Genomic DNA, 26,873 nt, shown 5'->3' with positions numbered 1-26,873 from the left:
AATGCTTGGCCAGGTCAGTGTAGGCAGTGTGAATGGTTTTGCCCTCATCCATTGTTTTGGTGACTTTTTTGAAGAATTCCACCAGGTTGAGTAGGCATGACCTGCCCTTGACAAAGCCAAACTGGGTTGGTTCCAGTGTCTGGAGGTTTCCCATGTCATTACTGATCAATTCATGATAATTCTTTCCATGGGTTTGCATATGAGGAGACTAGTGAGCCTTATGGGTCTGTAGATTCCATGGTCTGTAGATGGGCCGCCTTTGTGCAGAAGGATGACTGTTGCTGTTCTTCATTCTTGAGGTACAAAGCCTATTTAGAGGCTAAATAGTGGTTCCAGAGGGCCTGATAGGTCATGTTTAATACTGTTTAGAAGGCAGCCAGGGATATTGTTGAGGTCCATCAGTGTACTGTTTTTGGCCTTGGAGAGAACATTGAGGACCTGTTCCCTATTGATAGTAGGTGGAGTTGTATTGATCGTATTTCTTGAGGGGAGGTCGAGGGGAAGAGAGAAGTAAAGTTGGAGTTGAATTTGTTGGCCAGTAGGTTTGCTATATCTTCTGGCTCATTAACAATAAACTCCTTACAAAATTGTGTATTGCCTTTGAGGTTGTGGACATAGCTAAAGAACGTCTGCGGTTGTCCTTGACCTGAGAGGCCAAATTTACATCAAATTTGTCTTTGGTTGACTGTATTTGTTTTCTAAGTTGTTTGTTCAGTTTGCTAAGAGTGCTTTTATCCTACTGGTGGCCACACCTCCTTCTGTTATACAGCCTGTTGATGATGTAATTCCAACAGGGTGGCTTATTTTTTGAGTTAGTTCTGTAATTATTTCTGGTGGGTGCAGCTGCCACTTTGCAGCTATTAACATGCTTGTATATAGTTTCTGTAAACAGTTCCATATAGTCAGCAATCTTCTCAGGGTTTGGGAGGGGTTGAAATTTTGCCGGGTTATCCCATAGTAGTAGGAAGTTAGAATTAGAGTAATTCTTGAACATTCCAGGGTTAGCTGGGGTTCAGTGCTTTATTTAAAAGAGGCCTTTTCATGGTCTGACCTTAGTAGAGAGGACTTTGAAATTCAGGAGGGGGTTGCAGCAGTCCCCCATATTAGTGAGTATCAAATCTAGTGTATTTGCACCACTGGTTGGCATATTGACAGTCTGGTCCAGGAAATACGTGTTTATAAAATTCAAGAATCTCTGTACCTGAACATTTTGTGTCATGTATGATTCCCAGTTAATAGTGGAGTAATTAAAGTTGCTGATGATTATGATATTTGGTTGTATGGTGAGTGTTTCCAGTAAGCCTGAATACATTATGGGTTTCCTGGGTCATACAGGAGGACCTATAACTTGCCAGGAAGTTGTCTGGGATATTGATATGATGATTTGATCATGCAGAAGCTCAAGGTTATCATCCTGTTTGACGAGCCTTGAGATGTATTTATTTTTTTTTATGTAAATCAAGACACCTTCACCTGTAGTTACTGCCTGTCTAGTAGCTGGTCTAAATTTGTGGAAGGCATTATAGTCTTCACTGCCAGAGTGCTCCCTGTGGCTTTAAACCATTTCTTAGTGACTGCACAGATGTCAGTACTCTCTAGAGTGAGAAGAGCTTGTAAGGATTGGGGTTTCTTGTTTGCATTCCTAGTATTGAGCAGCAACCCATTTCTTCGTTTTGATTTGCTATTTTGAAATTATTTTCAATTTGACATTGCCTAAAAAAAGGTACTGTGGGGGAGGACAATGTGTTAGCTAATATTCGACAGCCTACAGGGATGAGGGGCTTCCTACTGAAATGCTGACACTCAAAATGCCAAGGGCCAACAAGCTCAAAATTCCAAGGGCCAACAAGCTGAAAAAAAAGACTGAAAACACAGGAGAAGAGCGAATCTCAAAGATTGCTTTTCTCCTTCTTTTTGCAGGGGGCAAAACCTCCTGGGACCCCCAACTTACCAACTCTGAGATTGCCATACCTTGGAGAAGAGGGAATATGCTGAGAAATTGCATATTTGACGTAGTAAGTCCATTATTTTGGTTATTCAGTCTCTGAGTTTCAGGACTTGCTGTAGCAGGTCCTGACATTTCAAATGGTTACCAGGAAGAGGTGCAGACTGTGACAATGTGAGTTGTTGCCATCTGTGCTTGGAAGAGTTTGGTGGTGCGCACGTGATATGTGCCGGCATGGTTGGCTGGAGTTTTGTGGATGGGTTTCTGTCATTTGACTATTGTACTGACTTGAGGATGCTCGTGTTGAATATGCATCAGTGGTGTTATTGTAGCTGATTGAATGTTTGTTTAAGTGAATAATTCTATAAATCACAAATACTGCAATAGATTTTGGAGAAACTCTGAGTCTGTGCTCTGTCGGCATCATATGATCAAATGTGGTATCATTCTATAACTAGCACTAAGGGGATGGAACTCACAGATCATCTTGTTTTGTTTTTGCTTTATTTTGTTTGGAATCTGATATAAAAATCCTTGACAGTTGTCACAGTCAGTTCAGGTCAGTTGTAATCAGTTAGAAGTTGGAAGAACATCACCTTGTCTTATGGAAGTAAGCATCTCCACATTAGGGACCGGATCTTCTTTAGACAGTCAGGAATTGCAGTGAGATTAGCCAAGTATTGTTTTTTCCTGCATCTGCTTGAATCTGTCCAACTGTGTTATTTCTATTTCTCCTGTGATTGAAATGTTTATTTCACTTAAATATTTAATATTCTCATGTTTTCTATTTTATTTATTAAGTATATTTATACCTTTTATTGTGGTTAGTCTTTTAGAGATTTCTTTCTTAATATCTTGAGAGTACTTGTGCTTATTCTAGTGAGCAGCATTGCTACCTTATTGTGTGGGCATAAGGCAGTATAGGTAGTAAATCTGTGCATGCTTTTCCCAGGAGTATGTGTGTGAAAATCAAATATCCAGGTGTGGGTGTGTCAGTCACGTGGGACTTTTCTTGGGGGAAATTGTGCTGCATTTGAAATTACTGTGTAAATTCTTCCCTGTTTTAGTGATGGTCTCTCATCAGTGTCAGTGGTGAGGAATGAGGCTCCTTGATTACTGGCCTGGGTAAAGAGAGCCTGTCACATATTGTTGCCAGAGCAGTGAGATATTAATTGAACTTCAGCAGTCTGTGTGCAGTTGTCACTGAAGGTGTGTGCACTCTCAACATACACAAGGTAAACATTCAGAGTTTCATTGTCAAAACAATTTTGTTTTTGTTAGTTTCCAAAAAAACAAAAGAGCACAAACTAGTGACAACAAAGAATCCTCAGCAAACGGAAAAGACCAGCCACTCGTTCACTTAACGCTCGAATTTATTGAAAACACAAAACACAGCGTTTTCGCGTCCTGTATCAGGAAGCTTCATCAGAGATGTAAAATAGCGCGAGACAGCGCTTTAAATAACAAATACCATATACGTAAAACGCATTGCACTCATTACTTAAATTTACAAATGGTAACATTTGCTTCAAATAAAAAGTCCAAAATAAAATATTCAAATACTGTAAAACATAATGTGTATGTTAACATAGTGTATATATTAACAATATGCACTGTTGATGTAAAATCCATGTAATATCCATTTTTTCTGTGTTTTCTGGGTTGCTCACGTATAATAGCTTGTTGATTTTGCATCAACAGTGCATATTGTTAATATATACACTATGTTAACATACACATTATGTTTTACAGTATTTGAATATTTTATTTTGGACTTTTTATTTGAAGCAAATGTTACCATTTGTAAATTTAAGTAATGAGTGCAATGCGTTTTACGTATATGGTATTTGTTATTTAAAGCGCTGTCTCGCGCTATTTTACATCTCTGATGAAGCTTCCTGATACAGGACGCGAAAACGCTGTGTTTTGTGTTTTCAATAAATTCGAGCGTTAAGTGAACGAGTGGCTGGTTTTTGTTAGTTTAGTTTAGTCAGGGAAAGCAGGCAAAGATGTCAGCAGAGGATTATGGTAAGCTGACAAAGAACCAGTTGGCCAAGGTGTGCGAAGCCAGAGGATTGGTGCATGTTAACCGGGCTAAGGAGGAAATGATTTCAGCTTTAATCGCAGCTGCTGTGCAGACCAGTGGCCAGGTGGACAGTCAGCCTTGTGTTGGGGGATGTGTGGTCTTCAAAAACAGGACAGTTCACCTTTTCCTCGGAGGACTTAAAAAATATATCTGGAGTTAAATAGACTTGAACTGGAGGCTGAAGAAAAGGAGATGCAGAGTCAATATGAACTGTGATATTTGGAGACTGAAGAGAGACTGTGATGTTTGAAGACCGAAGAGAGACTGTGATGTTTGGAGGCTGAAGAAAAGGAGAAGCATTGTCAGTATGAACTGGAGGCCAGATGTTTGGAGACTGAAGAAAATGAGAGACTGTGGAATTTGGCAAATGAAAAAAATGAGAGACTGCAGCGACTGGAGGCTGAGGAAAAAAATCCGTGACAACATGAGAGGGAGATCTTGATTCTTTGTTAGGGTCATGGGGAAGGGAATAACTGGACCCCAGATGCAATAAAGGTCAGTAAATTTCTTCCACAATTTGCAGAGGGGGATGAGTTTGATAGTTTTATTCATATATTTGAAAGAGTATGTAAACATTATGATGTTGACCAGGAGCTCTGGGAATGGTTCCTGAACTCCTTACTCCATGGTAAATCTATAACTGCTGTTTCTAAATTGTCTGATATTGAATGTTTAAACTATGATAGAGTGAAACAATGTTTATTGTTATAACTTAACACCTGAAGCTTACAGAAAAAAGTTTTGTGAGCATAGACACAAGGCAGATGAAAGTGTATGTGATTATATTGCTGAGTTAAACACTTATTTCATTGGTGGGTGAGTGGATGTCAGGTCACCATGTTTGAAAGACTGACGGACCTCTTGGTGAGGGAACAAGCCCTTGGCACTTTGCCTGAAAACATGAGAATCTGGTTGGCAGACTGAGAGTGTAACTCTGCAGATGAGCTGGGGAGAAAAGGGGGATATCTACTTAGCAAAAAGGATATCACTATATAAGAAGGGGATACCCAGTGTTGCACATGGATATAAGGGAATCCATGGTGGACAGCATAAATCATCCCAGCAGAGTCTACCAGTAACAGGGTAAGCCACTCGTTCAGGTACATGGCCAGGATCATGGATTAGATGGTTTAAATGTAATCAGATAGGCCATGTAGCATACAAATGTGCACTGAAGCAGAAAAATACACCAATATTCCAAGCAGATAGGAACATCAAACGCAGAGATGATAAAAATGTTTTTTTCCTTTAATAACATGTCCTGGTACCTCGGCAATTCGCCTTCAGTGGAACACCTCACCATACCAAAAACATCTCTTTATATACCATTAATCAATTAAATCATTAATCAATTAGAACAAATTTAAAGTGCAACAGCTCTGTTATCGTAAACAGTGGTCAATGTCACATGAACAGGGCAGATTATTCTTTGTATCTAGGTATTCTGAATTTTCATGGGTAATTGAAAAAATTGTTAAACAATTTTGGCATGTGGTTTGTGGTGATTTGATTGTTGGTCGTTTGTTTCCCAGGCATATTACTTTTTCCTATAGTAGGTATAACAATTTGAAAGAATTGTTAATCAGGAAGTTGGAATATTCAACAGATGCCACGAATGTTGCATTGCAACGTTGTGAACGATGCTCTGTTTGTAATAGGATCAGAAATTTACATGGAAAGAAGATTAATCGGAAAAAGTATCAAGCTTTTGAGAAATTTGATTGTTCATCACAAGGGGTGGTTTATATTTTGGGGTGTGATTGCGTCAAGCCACTTTGGTATGTGGGCCAAACCACGAGGAAAGTTAAAATTCACATCCTAGAGCACTTGGGAGACATTAGAAGAAGCAACATGGATAGCCCTGTGGCCTCACATTTTGTTAATGTGCATAATGACAATAGTAATGGATTTATTTTCAGTGTGTTGGCCAGACCACATTTTGAGGTAGGCAATTTTAAAATTGAACTAAATAGATTAGAATATAAAATGATCTTTAATGATCATACTTTACATCCGAGGGGCGTGGCATTACAGTATGAAAAAGTCAATGTTTTATTGACTGTGCATTAAGCCATATGTTGTATGGATATGTAAGCATGAAAATTTTTTCAACTCTTGTCATCAGTGTTTTCTATTCTTTATTCTTTATTTTACTTTTATTGCTATATTGCATAATGTCATGAATTCTAAAACTTTGTCAGTTAAAACAGAGCTGTTGCACTTTAAATTTGTTCTAATTGATTAATGATTTAATTGATTAATGGTATATAAAGAGATGTTTTTAGTATGGTGAGGTGCTCCACTGAAAGCGAATTGCCGAGGTACCAGGACATGTTATTAAAGGAAAAAAAATTTTTTTATCATTTCTGCGTTTGATGTTCCTATCTGCTTGGAATATTGCTGTATTTTTCTGCTTCTAAGTTTCAGACTTTTGGTGTTTTTTTTAAATGTGCACTGAAGCAAGGTGGGGAACAAAAGGTGAGGGAGCCAGCAAGTGGGAATAACAGTGTGCCAGTATGTCTGAAGACAACAAGGCTACCAAACTATCACCAGAGTTTGTATCCTAGCTTAGTGGATGGAAGACAGGCCACAGCTCTGAGAGACACAGCCTCTGACATAATCATTGTGAAACCTGCAGTGGTTAAAGAGGAGCAGTACTTGTTTGGGCAGCCACTCCAGTCAGAGCTTTAGGAGGAATCCCATTCTAAATACCTTTGGCCAGGGTTCACCTTGACTGGGAGGGTGGAAAAGGAAGCAAGCGGGTAGCTGTGTTTGAGGATATTCCTGCATATGTCTTGACAGGGAATGCTTTTGATAATACCTTGTGTACATGTCGTTACATGCAATCAGGTTTGGAGACAGGCATGTAGGTCTGGTAGACTTGGGGAGAACCAAACTAACCACACACACCTGAAGCTGGGGCTAATGATGTGGCTATTTCAGGGAGGGAGCCACCCTGTAGTAGTTAGCCTGAAAGCCACAACTGCTGGTAGGTACTGATGTTCCCATCGACAGGGTGACTGCAAGGACAGAGGTGAGTGAGAGTACCCAGGATGACAGTGAGGTACTTATTGTTTAAATCCTTCTACCTGATGTGAACAATTGTATATAATTCTTACTGTATTACATTTGTTTAGCTTTCTTAAGTGATATTATGTTTACTGTAGCTTTCCTCAAGTGTTTTTATCTCTAGAATGTAACAATTACCTGTTTTATTTTGTTTATTAATCCTTTATTTACCATGTAACAATATTTCTATACTTTTGTATATCTGTGTGGAGCTTTTCTCCCCGGGCCTCTACTGAAAACGGAAATATTTCCAGCTAGACTAGCCCGGTCAACAAATGTAAAATAAATAAATAAAAAAAATGATACTAGGCTCCCTGTGGAAGGGAAGCTGGGAAAGGTCACAAAAGTTGAGTTGAGACAGGTTCAGCTTTCAGACCCTAACTTATGAAGCTTGAGGCAGATAGCTAAGGAGACACCTGATACTGAAGGAAAAGGGGAGTCTGCATACTGTAACAAAGGGTTACCGAAAAGAGAGTGGACCCCTAAGTGAGGGCTAGAGGGTGAGATAATACAGCAGTTGGTAGTACCCAGAGCCTACCATCTGGCACTTTTAGCCATAGCCCATGACATTCCTTTTGCAGTCATATGGGCCTAAAGAGTACCAAGAGATATTATGCAGAACTTCTATTGGCCTGGGATTGCAAAGGATGTAACAGGCTACTGCAGGATCTGTCAGCAGTACCAAAGGGTAGGCAAGGGAGGGGACAAGGTCAGAACTCCATTGATGCCTTTGCCTGTGATCGAGGAGCCATTTCAGAGGTAGCTATGGATGTTGTGAGGCCTCTTGAGTGCCCCACGTTCCACATGGGAAGAAGTATAACCTAGTGTAGTCATCTTCTTTTTGTATTATGGCATCATCCTTGGGGAAGTTAGAATGTCGCCGTTGGTAGGCTAATACCAGCCTGGTGTCTCTCTTCATATACTCTAGGGAGGTATGTCTCAGGTCATTTACACTTACATGGATTATGATGGCACTTGTGGTCCAGTGACCTGAGTATGTGTGTAATATGGTGGATTATGGCCCCTGATAAGCAACTGACCATGAGTTTCTTCTTACTCAGCATGGTGAGAGGGACATCAGTGTGTCTCACAATGATCAGAATGTTTGGTTGTGTGGTGGCTTGCCTTGTAGGTCTAGCAGTAGAGGCTCCATGAGATGTGGCATTATGTGTTGATGTGGGTATTGTTTTGAAAGAGTTAATTTATGGCTGCTGAGTGCATTTGTTACATGTGCTTCATTTTAGGAGGTCTTTGCTGTTTAGGAAGGTTACATTAAGGTGCCTCAGCATATGTTTATCTATGTGTCTTCTTTGTGCAATGTATGATGGGTACAATGTGTGTACCACTGAAAACCTGATTAACATTTGGAGTCCTTTTTATCTGAGAGCTATGCCTCCAATTATATTGTATTTCATGAAAATAAATATTAGCTTTGTTAGGAGTGATGAATAGTGGTGGTTCACCTGTTTGGCTGCTTCCTAGCTACTACTAGTGCTGGTTTCATGACAGCTTAATGTGTCTGGGATACCATGGCCCCTTTGCTTCTTCTGCCACCAGAAGCAAAACAGTAGCATTAACCCCAAGTTAAGAAGCAAGCCACAGACTATTTTGTGATCAACAGTCTTGTCCCAGATGATTCAGGGATCTGTAGGCTTGTTGTAGCCTTTTTCTGGTAGATGCCTTGAATAGCAAACAGACCGATCAAGAAGGTCCCACACAGACACTCACTGTCCAGTTAAAGACAGTCAAGAATGAATACCTTCTGCTCATCATCTCCCCAGGAGAAGAAGAGTAGAACAAATTCCAAGCTGGCACCTATTAGGATCATAGGAGGTTACTAGGCTAATGCCCCTGGGGCCCTTACAAGCCTAGCCAAGAGTTTATCAGAATGAATACCTTCTGCTCATCATCTCCCCAGGAGAAGAAGAGTAGAACAAATTCCAAGCTGGCACCTATTAGGATCATAGGAGGTTACTAGGCTAATGCCCCTGGGGCCCTTACAAGCCTAGCCAAGAGTTTATCCCCAAAAAGAAACCTAAGTCAGCACCTGTTGCCCCTGTCAGTGAGGGACATGGGTGGAACCCCTGGGACAAATTTGTGGTTTCCCATCCACTCATCAAGGTTGCTCTTGAAGAGGGTCAGCGAGGTGCTCTGTTTGACATGTGTGGGAATTCTATTCCAGAGATGGGACAGCCTCTGAGAGACAAACCTGTCTCTCCAGCAGTTTTTGTTGATGTTGCATATTAGATTCATGCTTTTTCAGCAGGTAATGTGTGAGGAGTTAGACTTACAGATATGGAACATCTTTAGTAGGACAGGGTCTGAGAGTGCCTTATAGGCAAGACACAGATAACCCCTGAGCAATCTGTATGGTACCTAATAGCGTGATAGTGATTTGAGCCTGTCTGCATAGGGCAGGTGTTGGAGTCTATGGATTCTCTTTGTGAGGTATTTCAGTGGCCTTTGCCGTTGGTGCAGATGTTTGGAGAGGTACATACCAAATGGGGTATTATACTCAATTATTGGTCTAATGAGGGAGGAGTATAGATAGGTAATAACCTCCTTTTTTCTGGATGCAATCCCTTTACTTATGCGACGAGCCAAGTAAAAGACTTTTCTGAGCACTGCCACTACATGATGGTCGAATTTGAGGTTATTCTCAACCTGAGTGCCCATATCTCTCACCACAGGTTGTGTACTTAAGAGGTTGCTGTTGATATGGTAATCAGTCGGGGCCATGTTTTTGCCGAATGGTATGATACATTTTTTTGCATTTAGCTTGAGTCCATTACTTTGACGCCAGTCATTAGTTGCTGTGAGACTTTCTTACAGTATGTTAACATCATTTGGGGAGTCAATGACAGCACCCAACTTACAGTCATCCGTAAACTTGGTCAGCCACAGGCCTTTTCTCTTTGCTTGGACCTCTGAGAAGTTGATGCCAAACTGTAGGGGTCCCAGGACAGATCCCTGGAGAATTCTGCTAGTGACAGGTCTGCTATCAGAGGTGGAGGCACCTATTTTGACTTTGAGGGTCCTGTCAGTGATCCAGTTGGCCACTCGCCTTATGAGTTAAGGATTTACGCCAAGTTGTGTTAGCTTGTCGATGAAGCCCGAGTGGGGGAGTGTGTCAAAGGCCTTGGCCATGTCAAGGTAAGCCATATGCAGTGACTTTCCTCTCATCCAGGGCCTTGGTGACAGTCTCAAAGAAGTCAACCTGGTTCAACAGGCAAGATCTGCCCTTAACGAATCTGAACTGGGTGGGGTCAAGTGCTTGGAGATTGCCAGGCTTTCTGGTGATCAACCATCTCCAGGAAATAATGGCACCATGCTCCTTCTCTCATGAGGAGCTAAACAGAAGCAGTACTCCCAAGTAAAGAGGCAGAATGTGGGCTTTTCACTGATTGACGGTCTTGGCCCAGATTGGTAATATTCTAAGAGTTGCAGTGCGCACTAAGCAGTTAGATGTGAAGGTGTATCAGTTATACTTCCCTGGTCATGCTAAGTTATATCTTGCTGTGTGCCACTTATTTAATTTTTGGGGTGTGTTTCTGTTTTGTCTCTCATGATCTGCACTTCATTGTTTTTTGTTATATTATTAGGTGGGTCAAGGCATATGATTGTCTGATTCGAGTAATTTTAATGCCCCCTTAAGTCATTGGTAATCTAATACAGGGCCTAGCTACTCAGTGGCTGCTAACTAGAGAGATGCTAGACAGAGGTTTAAAGTAATATGTGCTTTAGTTGAGGTTATGTCTGGGTGACGGTTGAAGCCATCACTGGGCGGGAAGTCCATTAGCATGTTGACTTTGCCTGCTTCATACTTTTAAAACATTGTAATGCGCTGAATATATATGTTCCTCTCCATCTTGTCCCCTTTAACAGCTCTACATATAAAGGCAGCAAACAGGTTACAGCATTTTTGCATTTACTGTTATTTCAATGCTCAAACTTTTAGGAATATAGGCGTAATACTAGGCAAGCGATAACAAGGAAATAAGATGCCTAGCCATATGCACCTATAAGTAGACAAGATTAAAAGTTCTTGCCACCTTTGTCAAGCACTTAATGCTGCTTACCTCCCAAATCGAGCAGGGTCTTGCATGATAAGCTGGTGTAAGCTTGTGTCTATCCATCAAGACTAGCCTTAAAGGTAGACAAAGGTGGGATGCTTACCTAATCGGGCATCTTTCGCTGACACTTAAGCATCCTTCTCAGCTGGATTGTGTTTTTACTACTGTGCAGTAACTTTTATCATCTGAGGGCTACTTCGGTCAAGCAGAATATATTGCCAAGATTATAAGAGGCAAGGGGGCTAATAAAGCTGTGAGGCTTCAACATTTCAGCATCACATTTCCAGCATATTAGGGAACGTTAGTTAAAGTGTAGTCCAAACTGCTCTTTTCATATAAATTCCAAGGCTGCTTCTATTATGTCTAGCCATGAGCAGCGAAGATGTTTGATAACTCCTAGAATGGTAAGCACTACACGTGATGTGACTGGCTTCTCTTTTTAATTCTGTTGTGTTTTTTTTTTTGTTGTTGTTGTTAATGTGCTGTAACAAATAAAGCATCATTTATTTCACTTGTTTGAAGAAGAAAGTACAAATCATGATCATATCAAATAAATGATACAGTGCTTTGAGACTGCAGGCATGATAACAACAGTAACACTGCTTTGAGACTGTTAACCCATTTCTCCAATGACCATTTCTATTATTTGACATGAGTATGCTTTGTTCACAAACCAGAGCTGCAAACAGTTTTGGTCTTAGATTGCTGATAAACATGTCATTTCATTAAGGGCAGGAAGAAGGTGGACCGTATGCTATGATATTTTATTACACGATCATATGAAGAATTTTACTATCTACATAACAATACAGGCAAATATCAATTGAGTTTGTTAACCAAAATAGTTGGGAACAAGTAGTACAAAATCCCCACTAGGCATGGCAATATCTTCTTTTTCATACTTATCAACATAGAATCTTTCTGCTCCTCCTTCATAGTTGTATCCTTATAACTAATCATGATACTGTGTCATCTTTTAATGTAAGAGTAAAACCAAACTTATGATGTTCTACCCTCTGCAGTTGGCACTTGGAAGAGATCCTGATGCAGTCTGTAGAGAAGTTGTGATATGCTGAACTAAATGTATTTTTGTTTTCATAAAGCTTTGGTTGTTATGAATCATACAGCCTGTAAAATGTATAATGCATAGCTTGAACAGAATGAAATTGTACCCGTGGCTAAATGCTGAATCTGGTTCAAAAAAACTCATCTTTGATTAGTGGCTTCGGCACTTGATGGCAAAGGCATGGTGGATGAGCATTTTCATTCTTTGAGGTTGGGCACACACACAGAGCACACCATCATGCTAGATCCTTATTGAAGGCTGGTGGCTCATTGGAGTGTTTGTATTGTGGGGGAGGGACAGGACTTCTGTTGAGTCACAAGTGGAGGCATAAACAATACATTGCATTGCCTTGAATGTGGATCTGGGGTAGCTCACTGGAGGATAAGATAGATTAGTAGTGGTAGACAGGAAGAGGTCCTAAGAGTAGCTGACATCATCTGTGTGGAACCAAAAAAGAGCATAAATAGAATGAAAAACTAAAAAGCACGGAGTATGTGACCTTTCAGGAAGAATGCAGCAAAGCTTATTGGAATCCACAAATGTACCCAAATTTCTAGGATCTTCAGCTCAAAAATTCATAACCTTATTTGAACACTAGTTTATATTACCTGACCTTCCACGCAGTCAACAGATTCTGCAAGTAGGTAGATCACTATCCATAGATACATTTAGACCAAAAATAATAAAAAAAAAAAACTGTCTTGGACTGTCAGAGAAAAACAATTGCCCAGAGAAATTCTTGCTTTTAGAATGTTCAAATGGATTGTATTTCTGGATAGTTCAAATTTGATTCCAATTTGTCTGTTGGAAATTAAATGCTTTTTGGAGTTCTAGGTCAGAGGTAGATAAAATTCAGTACATCTGTCCAGTTATTGCTAGACATTGGTCTAAATAAGCTGTTACTTTAACACTTACTTATTTTGTATTTTGCTTGTTTAAGTATAAACCTACTTGTATATTTTATTTTAAGTATGATGCTCTGTGGTCAGCTACTCACAGATTGGTTTTGCTGACATTTCTTCACTTACTTGACTCTACCCGCTCCGTTCGCCTACGGGCTCACTCCACTACCCCACCCACTCCCACTACTCCTAAACTTATACTTCCCTAACCACTCCCACTTCCATTCTTCTCCAGTCACACTTTACCCCTCCCCCTTTTTTCATCATTTCCTCTTCAATCACACTTTACACCTCCTCTCTTTTTCATCCAGTACCTATCCACCTGCTCTAATACAACATACACAAATTCCTCCTTCCTTCGACTTCTCTTTCACATACCTCCATATCACTATGCCTCCTCTACTAATATCTTCTTATTTTAAACATATACTCCTTTTCTCTGTTTTTCCTTTCCTTTTGTTGCCCTACCTCCTAACCTCATATGAACATCTTAGCCTTAAAGATCCACACTCCCTCAGTCAACACATGAGCTCACCTTCCCAAAACATACATATAGAACAAAAATAACTTTGCCATAATAGACATGGTAAAAAAGGACCGTCGGGGAGGAGATTATAAGTCCCTTCTAAGTTATAGGGAAACATGGTGGCAGTTATTTTTGGATGCCACATCACCACCAGGGCTTAATGATTTTATATCAAGCAAGCCCATTTTGGAAATGTACTAACATCACACCTAGTTGCATTCATACATATACAAATGAAGAGGCTGACAGTTGTCATATATGGTGGATATTTACAGCTAATTATGAAATAGCAGCCAGTAAACATTATGTTTTACTTTAAATATATTTTAGCTATTTATAGTTGATAAATTCAATACACCATACGGGTTATTGTATAACCACGTAGTCATGTATTTCGATATTATATGCATTTAGTGCAGGGTTTACTTGTATTTAATGCATACCTTTCATATAATTTGTTTTTATATGGAATTCATTAATTCATAGTTGGGTGTATTGGTTGTACAGTTTGCGTTTTGTTTTTATTTAGGGGGATGTGGAAATGGGCATATATTATGGCCGGTTGATGGATCTAATGTATGTCAATATCGCTTTAAATTCAGGAGTTTGAGATTCTTAGTTTTTGGCGCCAAAAATATTTTAAAATGCATTCAAGTTTTAACAATGGTGTTCTGAAGAAGCCCATATTCATGGTTGAAAGCGCTTAACCGATAGATTCATTGGCGTTTGGTCACTGTATCGCTTTGAATAAACAATTTTTATTTTTAAAATTTTGGCGTTGTGGAGAGATTATTCCTTTGGTACTGTGGAGTTGGATACCGTTGGATTACTTATACAACTTGTGGATGTGACTGTACACTTATTGGTGACTCTGTGGCTGTAATCTTAATTGTTATAATTTTGTGGTTATTCAGTTAATGTTTTTTAATGTTTAATGTTTTTTCATGTGGAGCTTTTCTCCCCGGGCCTCTGCTGAAAATGGACATATATCCAGTTGGAGCTGCCTGGTCAACAAATGTAAAATAAAATAAAATGTTTGATTTTATTTGTTTCAAGTGAAGTGATTCTTTTGTTTTAAATGCTGTGGGTGGTGATTTTTCTTTTCTTTGCAATAACTTAAGTATGTCTATTGGAGGGGTGTATCAGTAACTCTTGTCCTTGGTCTTTCCAATTGTTATCTACTTCCTCTGTTGCTACCATACAAATATTTAGCATTTGGTTTATTTCAAGAACAAATAGTATTTGTGTTCTGATGTGGAATTTGTCTAGCTGGCGGGAGAATTACCATAAACAGCTATCAGTAATCCCTTATGGAAAATTGTGTGTGTGTGTGTGTGTGTGTGTGTGTGTGTGTGTGTGTGTGTGTGTGTGTGTGTGTGTGTGTGTGTGTGTGTGTGCATGTGCACAGGTATGCATATGCATGTGCTCATGGCGAATAGTTTCACTTACTGTTTGTAAGACTGGACTGTAAGGCACCAAGACCAGTTTGAAGGAGGTGAAATCCTGGAGAGATGTTGACTATAATGCTTGTTTGTAGTCTTACAGTTCAAAGCTTGTTTTGGTGTGGCAGGTGTTGGCTATTACCCAAGACAGTAGTGCATATTTACCATATGATCTCAAGGCCAGTTGCCTTGCATATAAATTGGTGGCAGTGGTGTGGCTCATGAGACCATAACTTCTGTCCATCTGATAATTTGATGGCAACTGTGGCACATAATTTGGTTAAGCTTTTATAGTAAAATTAAATTTTATAATATGTCATCATTTCCAGACTTTGCCCATAGACTTCTGACTAGGATACTGTCCTTAGTGAGGCATATAAATCTGCTCCAGATAATGCTTAATAATTTCTGTGATATTAAGTTTTGCATTCACTAATGCATAGCCGTAAGACACACAAAGATATAAGTAAATTCAACAAATGGTGGAATCACAAAATTAGTAAGATTTATTTTATTTTTTATTTAACATTTGTTTACCGGGAAAGTCCGACTGAGATAGAACCCATTTTCAGTGGAGGCCCAGCGAGAAATGCTCCAGACGTATGTCTTTGGAATGTGGGAGGAAACTGGCGCACCTTGATGAAGCCCACACGAACGCAGGGAGGACATGCAGACTCCGCATAGAAGGCACTCCAATCAAGAATCAAACTAGAGAACCTCCTTGCTGTGAGGCGACAATGCTAACCACTACACCACTGCTCCGCAGCAGGTACAGCAGAATAAGTGGTACTTCTTCTTCTTCTTTCGCCTTTTCCCAGTTAGGGGTTGCCACAGTGGATCATCTGTCTGCTCATGATTGGCAGTAGTTTTACAGTGTCGAGTTGCCAGCCTGGTGCCCAGCCTTCCACGGAAGGCACACACACACACACACACACACACACACACTCCCACCTGGGGCCAGTTTAGAGTGTCCAATCCACCTACAGAATGTCTGAAATCGGACCACCTGGAGGAAACCCAAGCGACTACAGGGAGGACATGCAGACTCCGCACAGAAGGCACCCCAGCCGAGGATCGAACCGGAGAACCTCTGTGGCCGCCCTGCAGAATAAGTGGTACTACTTGTCATAAAAACAAGTCTATTGCAGAAACTAACATTTTTTTTATCAAATTTTCCACATTTGCTGTGTGTGTGAATTATCTTGAGTTCAGCAGTTGAAACATTAGTAAGGAATTTTATTTATGTAAGAAAACTGAAAGGAAACATTTCTGAATGCTTCATGTTGTCAGTAAGCTATAATGGGATTGTACATTTACAGGAAATAAAATTATTTGCAAAAGAATTTTGTACAGACTTCACAATAAGCAAAACAAATGTCCAAAGTAGTATAGACACCAGGGAAGCTATCCTTTATAACTACAGATGTGGTAATTGTTGCCATGGGTATAAAATAAAAACAAAATCCAAGTTCTGTGGGATGACATAGCATACTCTGGTGATTTATTGTATAAAATTAAGGAGAATATGACTAAACCCTTGTCAGTTGTATTAAACAAAATGTTAATTCATGGCACATCTCTGAACTATTGTGATAGGCTGTATAATTCACAGCAGCAGGACATGTCAGAGCCATGAGTTTGACCTTCAATGATTTTATAAAAAAAAAAATGGAAGTCTTAATTAAGATGATCTTAAAATGACACATGACACAGAGGACCTACTTCTGTCAAATTTGAAACAATATGTTTTTGTTAAGGGGAAAATTTTGCATTTTGAATCTTGTGGATGCACCTGATAATAGGCTAATTTTGACCTTGCTAAGGCATTTAACACTATTCTACATAATGAATACTTGTTACATTAAATTCAGTTCATACATAATAAAATGGATAAAATAAATGACAGAACAGAGGTCAGGATGGAGAGTTACATATCTACCCTAATGGTGGTTACCAGTGGAGTCCCATGGGGCTCTATACTGAGGCCAGGTCCTTTTGATCTTTTCTCAGATTTAAAAGCAAGAACTGGTATCTGGATAACTAAATATGTTAATTGCAGACTGGGAAACAGTAAAATATACTGAGACTCTCCAATATGTTGTACAAAATAAATAAATGAATAAAAATAAACCCCCAGTGGAATAGTAATGACCTCTCCATGTCAATACATCATGATATCTCACAAAAAGTACACATTATGATTCCAAAGTTGATACTGAAATCATAAAAAATTATACTATCATGAATATCATGAAAGCTGACAAAAAGTGCAAATTATGATTGCAAAGTTAATGCTCAAATCATAAAAATTATACTGTCACGAAATGTCTAAGGTTAGTGGCAGGCAGCAGTTTAAATATTGATCACTGTGTATGTACCACAGATAGAAATGCATAGTCTCTAGTCCTTTGGCACCTCTAATCACAAAAGGGAGATCCCCGTATTATTTTAATCAGTAATCTGATGAATTATTGTATGCAGTCCTGTATTTTTAGGTTTGGATCATGCCTACTGAAACAACTTGAAAAGGCACAGTTTCTCCTACTGTGACAGACAGATACAACGCTGTCCTAGTCCGCGTCTCTACCACCTGTTTGTAAGCGACAGCATGAACCTAAATCCACACTGCCATCAACAAATATTTATTTTGCATTTGTTAACTGGGAGCTGATCCTAGGACCCTTTAGAACCATGACCCAGGCCAAGAATCAAATACAGTTACTTTGTTCAATTTAATATATTTGTTGCCTGTAACAAGTATGTGTTGTGCAGTGTGTGTATGTATGCATATGTAATAAACATCATGGTGAATATTTGGCAAATGTAGATAATTTTATATAAGTGAAAGGTAGATTTTTATAGGTAAGGTACCACAGACTAACAACAGAATTACAAAATGAACTTAATACCTAGAAGAGGAATGAAATGGAATTTTAGATAGCAGCTGACATGAAAGCGTAGAGAAGACAGGAAGGAGAATAGCCAGCTTAACCTGTGTCTCTGAAGCAGCTGCATGTTTCCTTTAGTGACGTGAGAGTTGAGGCATTCTTTGAATGTTTTTAGGTCATCCATTTGTCATATAGTCTTGCATAAGGAGTTCCGGTCCTCAGGGGTCATTTTAAAGAATGATCTTTCACAGGTGGTAAGAATAAAGACAGGTCTTTGTAACTGAATAGCGTCAGAGTTTCAGAGAGAGTAGGTAAACCAGTTATTGATTAATTTATTAAGGAAAGTGAAACAGAAGCTATTCGGTATAAACTTGAAAGTTAGCGTTTAGAAGGAGAGGCTGTGTCCATAACAGACAGCCATTTCCCTTTACTAAGACTGGCATGGTGGTGGTTATTCTATCTAGATAGGTGGTTAAATCCTAGGAATTTGATTCTCTGTGGCTTTGGATGTGGTTGCTGTTTTGTGATGAGCAGAGGGTTGTGATTGGAAGTGCATACTTTAATCTGGTAGAATATGGATGTCAGTGGAGAGTTTGGCGTTGACAGTGAGAAGATTGGATATCTTGTAAGAGAACATACAGTAAATGTACATTGCTACCTCAGGTAATAACCAGCACTTTGCTCCACAGCTATACGTTGTAAAGCATAACTGTGCATAGAGTTATAATCCAGTATCTTTCCAAGATTTTACCCACCTCAGACTGAGGCCAACACCTTTTAATTCTGATACAGTCTTAATCGTAATTAAAACTTGTTCAACATTACTCCCCTCAATTCATTCTCCCTCTCTCTCTCTTTCTTTTTATTTTTTTTTTATTTGTTATTCTACACATTTGGTGGCAGAAAAGTCCTCCTGTGTTGTTATTGCCTATTTATTAACCTATTAATTGGTTATTCTTTTAGCCTTGCTGGTTGCAGAGGTCTCACTGATTCTTAACCTTCCTGGTTAACGAAGAAGCCTTAGTAAATGCAAAGTTCTTTCTGCAGAGCTATTCTTATCATCCCCCTGCACTCTTTATGTTTACTTTGTCTTCACATACCCTACTCCTCAAAGTCACTTCAAGAGCTCTTGATACTAAATGGAGTTCACCATCCCTTGATTCTTTTTGGTGGCAGTAAAGGCGCTCGTCTTTCATATCCTCCTTTAATATTTCAATCTTAGATGAAGCAATGGCCTCATCTCCTCCCCATTTCCAATGCCAACCATTAAGGGACCTTAGCAGTAGGAAAGACCTCATCTTCTCCCTAGCTCTAAAGCCATATATTAAGGAAGCTTTGTTTGTCTTTCTGTCTTGCTTTTTTTTCTTTTTTTATAGCAGTGAGGTTTCCTCCACTTTCATCCTTATACGTCTCTGGCTTGCTGAAAAGCAAGAGACTTGCGCTTTTTTCTTTCTTCACATGAATCAGCAAGAACCTTCCTAATCCTTTCAGATGTTTGTGATAAGAATGGCATCTTTTTCTTGTTATTCCTTTTTCAGTCTTCATCAGTCTTGACTGTGGTAGCAGCGGTGACCTCATTATTTTCCTAACCACCTCCATGCACCTCCATGTTTTGTTGCAAAATTTACTTACTCCCCCTTTTCTTCTTTGCAGCAAGCTCTGTCACAATCCCCACATTTGGGCAGCTTGGGGATGATTATGTAGAGGGAGGGATGCCTCTGTTCTTTCCACAGATTCTGGACCTTCCAACCACCAGAGCCAGGTTTTTCCACCATATAGACTATGTGGTTAAAGTGGTTACATCTTGTTCATGGACCATCCCTGATGTTGAGTTCCCTTCCTGAGGAGACCTACAAGATCCTCTGGCTTGCTAATGATTGGAATTGCTGGTCAGATACCATGAAGCCTGACACACTTAAGGTAGTAGGTGCCCTTACAAGTGCCTCTGAGCCTTATAGGTTCATAGGTTGCTACTACGCTTTCGGCCCTAGGGGCCTATACTAGCCTTGCCATAACAATTCCCTGGTTATTTCTCCTGCAATATTTACTTCCCTGGTTTCCTTGCTCTTCATTTTATTTATTTATTTTTTATTTATTTTACATTTGTTGACTGGGAGAATCCGACTGGATGCATGTCCATTTTCAGCGGAGGCCCGGGGAGAAAAGCTCCACAGTTTGTTAATATACAATTAAGTCATTTAACATATACAAAGTATTTTAGCTTACAGAGAAAAAAACCATTTTTAGCATGTAAATGTAGTAGAAGGACACATTAGGTGTATGCTCAGTAATATTTACTTGACCAGTAATATCATAAATGGGAATATGCATAATTTACCAAAAATTGTATTTTGAGTATGGTGGTGGTAGAAAGAAATGGGGAGTACAAAGAGTAGAAGAATGTTGTTTAGAGCATAGTAAGACTGCTAGTAGATGAAGTTAGCATAGTAAGACTGCTAGTAGATGAAGTTAGTTACTGTGAGGAGGTTGATAGAGCATTTGCTGAGCTGAGGAAACTGGTATAGAGGGTCAACCTGGGGGAAGGCATGGGCATTGTCTTTTGATAAAAAGATGTTCTTTTAGTAGTTTAAATTTAAAGATTGATTTTGCTGAGGTAATAGCAGGGGGCAGTGAGTTCCAGATTTTACCTATGTAGTTAGGAAATAGGTAATCACCTTCTCAGTTGTTGGATTTGGTTATTTTGATTAATGTTTTGTCACTAGAGTGTAGTTGTCTGGGTTTTTCTTGTAATTTAAGCAAATTAGTTAGTGCTGGTATTTTTTTTAGGATATAGTAGGAGTTTTTGAGTGACGACTAGTTGATGGAAGGTAATGAGATTTGGAAGTTCAAACTAATTTAGTTGAAGTAGTGAGTGGCAATGGTGGGGAACGGTAAGAGCATTTGTGGCAAATCTGGCAATTTGATTGTAACAGGGGTCTAGTTTTGTGATTTCAATTTTGGATTTGTTGGTGAAGATGGCAGCCGCATATAGAAGTGTGGCTAGGAGCAGAGTTTGAGCCATAGTAATTTTAGTCTGTTGATTTACATATGTTTTATTTTTGTACAAACAGCCAAGTTTTTGTGCATATTTTTGAAAGTTTGATTTATGTGAAGGCCAAACGTCAGTTTGTTGTCAGTGGTCACTCCTAGTAGTTTTGTGTGGGAGTCTGGGGAGATAATGGTACCATCACTGGACATAATATTGAAAGTTTCTGCCTCTAAATTGGATTTGTTTGGTTTTAAAATTAATAATTTGGTCTTTTTGGGGTTCAGTAACATATTTTTACTGAGAAACCAAGCTTCAGTGGTTTTGAAGACTTGTTGGGTGATGGAGAGAAGTGTCAGAGGGTTGCTGGCTGAACAGACTAGTGTTGAGTCATCAGCATATTGTATGACAGTTGCATCTTGAGTGATGCTGTTGAGATCATTAATGAAGATGGAGAATAGCAGAGGGCCTAAAATTGACCCTTGTGGGACTCCAGTTGTAATAGGAAGCAGTATGGATAGTTTGTTATCCCGCCTGACTGCTTGCTGTCTACCTGTTAGGTAATTCTGAAACCAGGCTAGTGAGTGATTGGATAGTCCGAGGTCTTAGAGGGACTCAAGAAGTTTGGGATGGTTTACCATGTCGAAGGCTTTTGATTGGTCTAAAAGTATGGCTGATGTTAGTTTGCCCAAATTCCTGTTCTGGTTGATGAGGTTAGTGAAGGAGATGATGGCAGTTGTACTATGGGCTGGTCTAAACACATGTTTGGTAGGATTGAGAAGTCGGTTTTTAAGTAGGTATTGCTTAATTTGATGGTGAATACATTTTTCCAATATTTTAGCTAGTGGGGATAATATGGCAATAGGGCGATAGTTGAAGGTCTGTGCAGGTGCCACCTTTATGTAGTGGGGTGACATATGCTGTCTTCCAGATTGTTGAAATTTTGCATTCTGTTATTGATCTGTTGAGGAGAATTGATATTGGATGGGCTATCTCATTAGCAGCCGTTTGAAGGTATTTGGCAGGAATGTTGTCAGCAGCTAGGGTAGTTGGTTTGAGTTTACCTAATAGTTTTTTTACATAATTAGTGGAATAGGTTTGAATTGGAAGGTGGTTTTGATACTGCTAGCAAGCTTAGAGTTGCTAGTAGTAGATGTTGTTGATTGTTGCTGAACTAGTTTTGAAATGGCCTCTCTGAGAAATTTATTAAAGGCTTCTGGAATGTCATTACTGTCACTTACAGAGTGGTTGGTTTTGGGATAATGGGTTTGCCAGGGTGGAGTAATTTATTTAACCCTCCCCAGAGTTTTTGGGGGTTGTTTTGGTGTCTGTTTTGATAATTTAGAAAATAATTCTTTGTATCTAGTAGAACTGGGTTTTTTTTTTGTTTATTTTCTGAGTTTTTGGAATTGTTGTTTGGTTGCTATGGTTTTTGTGGCTCTCCAGTGATGCCAGGCTCTATTTCTTTCCCTGATAAACAGTCCAGGCCTGTGGCCATATTTCAGGAAGCAAGTTTATGCATGCTCCATTTTTTAAGCACTGAGAGTATGAGCTTTATATGTTCCATATTACAGGATTCCAACAAGAATTGTCAGATGAGATGCCTCAGTAAGTGGACTGACAAATGGGTAATTAAACCAAAAGGTACAGAGGCAGTTAGCAGTTTTATCTTATCTTTTTGCATTAACCCTCAGTAGTCTTGCTCACAACACTGCTGTGGGTTCTGCTTGAGCTGTATGTGTAGACATAGCTATACACTGTCTTGCATGGCTCCTCTTAATAGATTCTTCTGAATATACCAAGCTAAATGAAAACCTTTCCTTTGGATCTGTAGTTTTTGAACCAGATATACATTCTTGCCTTTAAAATGCAGAAAACGAGGGGACACCTTAACTGCTGTTGGTCTGTTAGGAGATAGTAATTCCTTGGCAGTTTTTCAGGATGGTTGTCCACCTAGTAGGCAGTTTGCAACAGCAGGGAGCCATGTTTTTTCTGTAGTGGAATAACTGCCCAACTACTTAGGTCTTTTAAGTTTGATCCTAGAGACAAGTGATAGCTGTCTACCCCCACTTGGCTAGCTGTCACAGTGGACAAGTGGATAAGGACAGTAATTTCCAGGGGATATACAATTTCCTTCTACCTCCCCAGCCTCGGTTTCTTCATTTCCCTAATGGCCCATCTCATTAGTAGATTGATGCTAGAAGAGAGGTCTTAAAGAGTTATCCAATAGGTCTTATGAGACCAGCAAGTGTTAAGTTATTACTCAGTGCTCTTTTTGGCTCCCATGAAAAGAGAGTATCTCATGTCTGTTCTTGACTTGGCCTAAACCAGTTAATTCCAAAAGAAACCATTTGGGTGGTCACAATGCAGTCCATCCTTCAGTGCCTATAAGAAGGACATTGGGTGTGTTCTTGGACCTCCAAGATGCCACTGATGCCACCTTGCATTTTGATTGCCAAGAAGTCTAGGTGATGTGTATAGGTCGGGGTGATAGCCAGTCATTACCAGTTCTGCACTAGACAACTGTCTCCTTGTTGCACCCTGATTGAGCAGGCTAACCCCTGCCCAGGAGGCTCTGATCACATTTCCTATCCTTAGGAATGCCACTGTTCTAGCATAGAGGATTAAAGCCCTTACTAAAGCCCAGGTGACCCAGGTTTGATTAATGGCTTTGGTGACTGATGGAGTGGCAGGGAGGGTTGGGCATTACCATCCCAGATGTGGGTGGACACTCATGGTATCGATCCCTAGTGGAGGTTGGGGATGGCACATGGTAGATGTGCCTAGGAGAGGGATTAAAGGGGCAGATGTCACTGAGCAGCTGTGGAGGTGGGGCGATATGCCTCATGTCTCCATTGTATGCTTGCCCCCTCAGGCTAAATCATGGGTTTGAGTAGAGTATGGAAGGTGGGACTGAAACAGGTAGGGCATAAATAACTGCCCCCCCCCCATGGACAGATGCACAGGCATGCCAAGCCCCCGGATGTCTTGTTCCTTAATCGGCCCCACCAGTATACAGTGGATTAAAGTCTGTGGGTAGGAGTCTGTAGGGGTCAGGAGCTGGTAGACATGGAGCAGACAGGTACTGAGGTGCTGTTCTGGTATAATGATGAGTAGAGGAAGAGGGGAGCCAAAAAAATAATTTCCTTTCTTTAAGAATAATGGACCACTGCAGTAGTAGCTGCCTGGCACCATATTAGCTGTTCCCATTCATAGGCAGCAGTCTAGATACAGTAGCTTGCAAGGCCCACTTTCCCTCCGACAGGATCCTTCCTCTTAAAAAAATAGTCTACCAGATTGCTCAGTCATAGTGTGTCACAGCCTTGCCTTCCCTCCAAGTCTTGGGGCTGGTGGCTGCAACCGTTCTTGTAGTACCTTTCATAAGATTTTATGCAAGAATACGTCAGTGGACTTTGACTGTAGTGGCATCAAGTTTCAGACATCATGATTCTACACACACAATACCAAAGCTTGCCAAGCTAATTTCATATGGTAAAGAACCAAGGATATAGGATGTAGCAACACCAGACGGAATGAGCTACAACTTTATTAACCAAATACGGCAAGTGCAACAAAGCGCTTTTGTCCCTACAAAGTTCTAATGGTACAACGTCCGAGTACAACTAAAACGCACTAGATTGTATAACCTCAAGCACCAGTCATTTCCAAATGAAACCCGAGGTCATAATTGTTTAATTAATAAAATAACTGAAAACAAAAACGGAACACCACTGCAGCCAGAACGATGTAAAAGAAAAGAAACGCAATTTATTTCAAGACCAAAACAGCGTTTTCGCTTCCAGAAAGCCAGAAGCTTCATCAGCAGTTGAAAGGATTAAAACCAAATGCATTTAAAACAAAGTAACTGGCGCTTGTTGACGACATCACCACAAGCGCCACAATGTTGCTTAAAGGGGCAACGATGAAACTTAAAAGGGCAACAATAACAAGGAGAGTGGGTGAAAACAAATACATAGTATGCCCTGTAAAACTTATATAAAAGAATAAAAACATTCTAAATGAAATGTGAAGCTAAAAAGTTGCATATAGTAAATATCAATAAACAAGAGCAACTAAATGTACTACTGCATCGGGTCACCTAACAGGAGCAAGCAATATGAAAAAAGCTACATATCAAAGGAAATCATTATGTTAAGGTTGCTATTACTTTAAACTATAGATGGAATAGAACATTCAATGGGCTTAACCCTAGCAAAGCAATATATGCAACATTATTCACTGTCCTTGGAGTTGACCAATGGGATAGGTTGGTACGCCACTAAGAGTAAAAAGTATTATCTAAGGTAGCTCTTATATTTAAGAATAGCAGCAATATTACAGTTTTCGCTTTAGCCCAGGAAATGAAAAGGCGTCCAGTTGGAGTTGCCATTCGAGCTCACGAGTCTCAACAATGAGAGATTGTGGGCCACCTCTGATATCCATGCTGATATGGTCAATGCCCATGAACAGGAAGCTGTGGCCGCTGTTGTTAAGAATATGTTTTGACAATGCGTTGTCGCTTTTCTTATTGTTGATAGCGTAGATGTGTTGGTATATACGGTCACAGAAGCGTCTATCCGTTTTACCAACATAGAAAGCTGCAGCATTGGCAAAAAGCTACGTATACTATGGCCTTCGTTTTACAATTAATTTTGTGATTGATGAAATATTTCCTCTCCCCAATGATGAAAGAGTTACCTACTCACAGGTATCTGCACCATTTGCAACACCCACAAGTAGATGTGCCCTTTATTCTCGTCAAGTGATCACATTCCGTATTTCTCTGTGAAATATCTTTAAGGTTATTACCCCTCCTATACGTGAAGATAGGAGATAAACCTAGCCTATTGTGTAGCCCCGAATTCGTGATAAAAAAACAGTTCTTCCTCATAATGGAACAAATATGCCTTGAGTTTGTGTTGAAGGCAGTAATAAAACTGGCCGAGAAGTCAGGGTCCTTATTGGTGTCCACAACAATAGTATCCTGCCCACAAGATGGGTCCAAAGGCAATGGATTCAATGTGTCTAATGGTCTTCCACTTGGCGAGGGGGGAGATCTAGAGGAGAGAAGAGGTGTAAGAAAACCCTCCAAGCGTTTAGAGGAGACTTCCACAGTCAAATCAATGACCAAGTCTACCGGGTATCCTCTGTTTAAGAAGAAGTCTTTAAGTAAGGCACATTCTTTTGGGAAGGCTTCATGGGTGCTGCACAGACGGGGTGCCCTCGCTAGTTGTCGCTTCACAATCGACCTCTTCTGTTTCCAAGGGTGACAACTTGAAAATGCAAGAAGGAATTGCAGTAGGTGGTTTTCCTAAAATGGAAGAACAAAATTGTTGTTGAAATTGTCCTTTACCAGTTGTACATCCAAGTAGTCGATGACAGAGGAAGAGAAATGGTGTGTGAATCTTAAAAATTCAGTTGTGGAATTCATATATGAAATGAGTTCCAGAGCTTCCTCTTCACCTCCTTCAAAAGGATGAAAATGTCGTCCAAAAATCGTGTGTAGATTTTTGAACAACTGAGAAAAATAGGAGAATTAAATAGGAAAAATTTCTCCCAGTAGGCTACAAATAGATTCGCAACACAACTGCCACACGGGGAACCCATTGCAATTCCTTTCTTTTGCAAGAAGTATTGATTGTTGAAAATGAAGAAATTAGAGGATAAGACAATGTCAAGCAAGACAGTGACAATATGAATGTCATTACTGGGAGCCCCAAGTTCCCGTAGCATGAGTTCAATCCATTCAACCGCTTCTACGTGAGGGATGGAGGTGTACAAATCCACCACGTCTATAGTCAGGAAATTAAGATCAGCATTGAATTGCACATCATTAATCGAGTTGAGGAACGCCCAAGAGTCTTTACAAATCTGCGGGATAGATTTCAAA

The 26,873-nt window shown here is 39.8% G+C and overlaps 1 protein-coding gene across 1 annotated transcript in view; it reads left to right on the top strand.

Annotated features, from left to right (window-relative positions):
- DMGDH (dimethylglycine dehydrogenase) overlaps positions 1 to 26,873 on the top strand; it is a 1,049,975-nt gene that overhangs the window by 32,632 nt on the left and 990,470 nt on the right. The gene's annotated exons all lie outside the window — the stretch shown is intronic.

Source organism: Protopterus annectens, chromosome 2.part2, assembly GCF_019279795.1.
Source record: "Protopterus annectens isolate FY-2018-M chromosome 2.part2, PAN1.0, whole genome shotgun sequence".
NCBI lineage: Eukaryota > Metazoa > Chordata > Ceratodontiformes > Protopteridae > Protopterus > Protopterus annectens.
The sequence above is the reverse complement of the archived record's forward strand: the minus strand, read 5'-3'. Positions and strand labels throughout refer to the sequence as shown.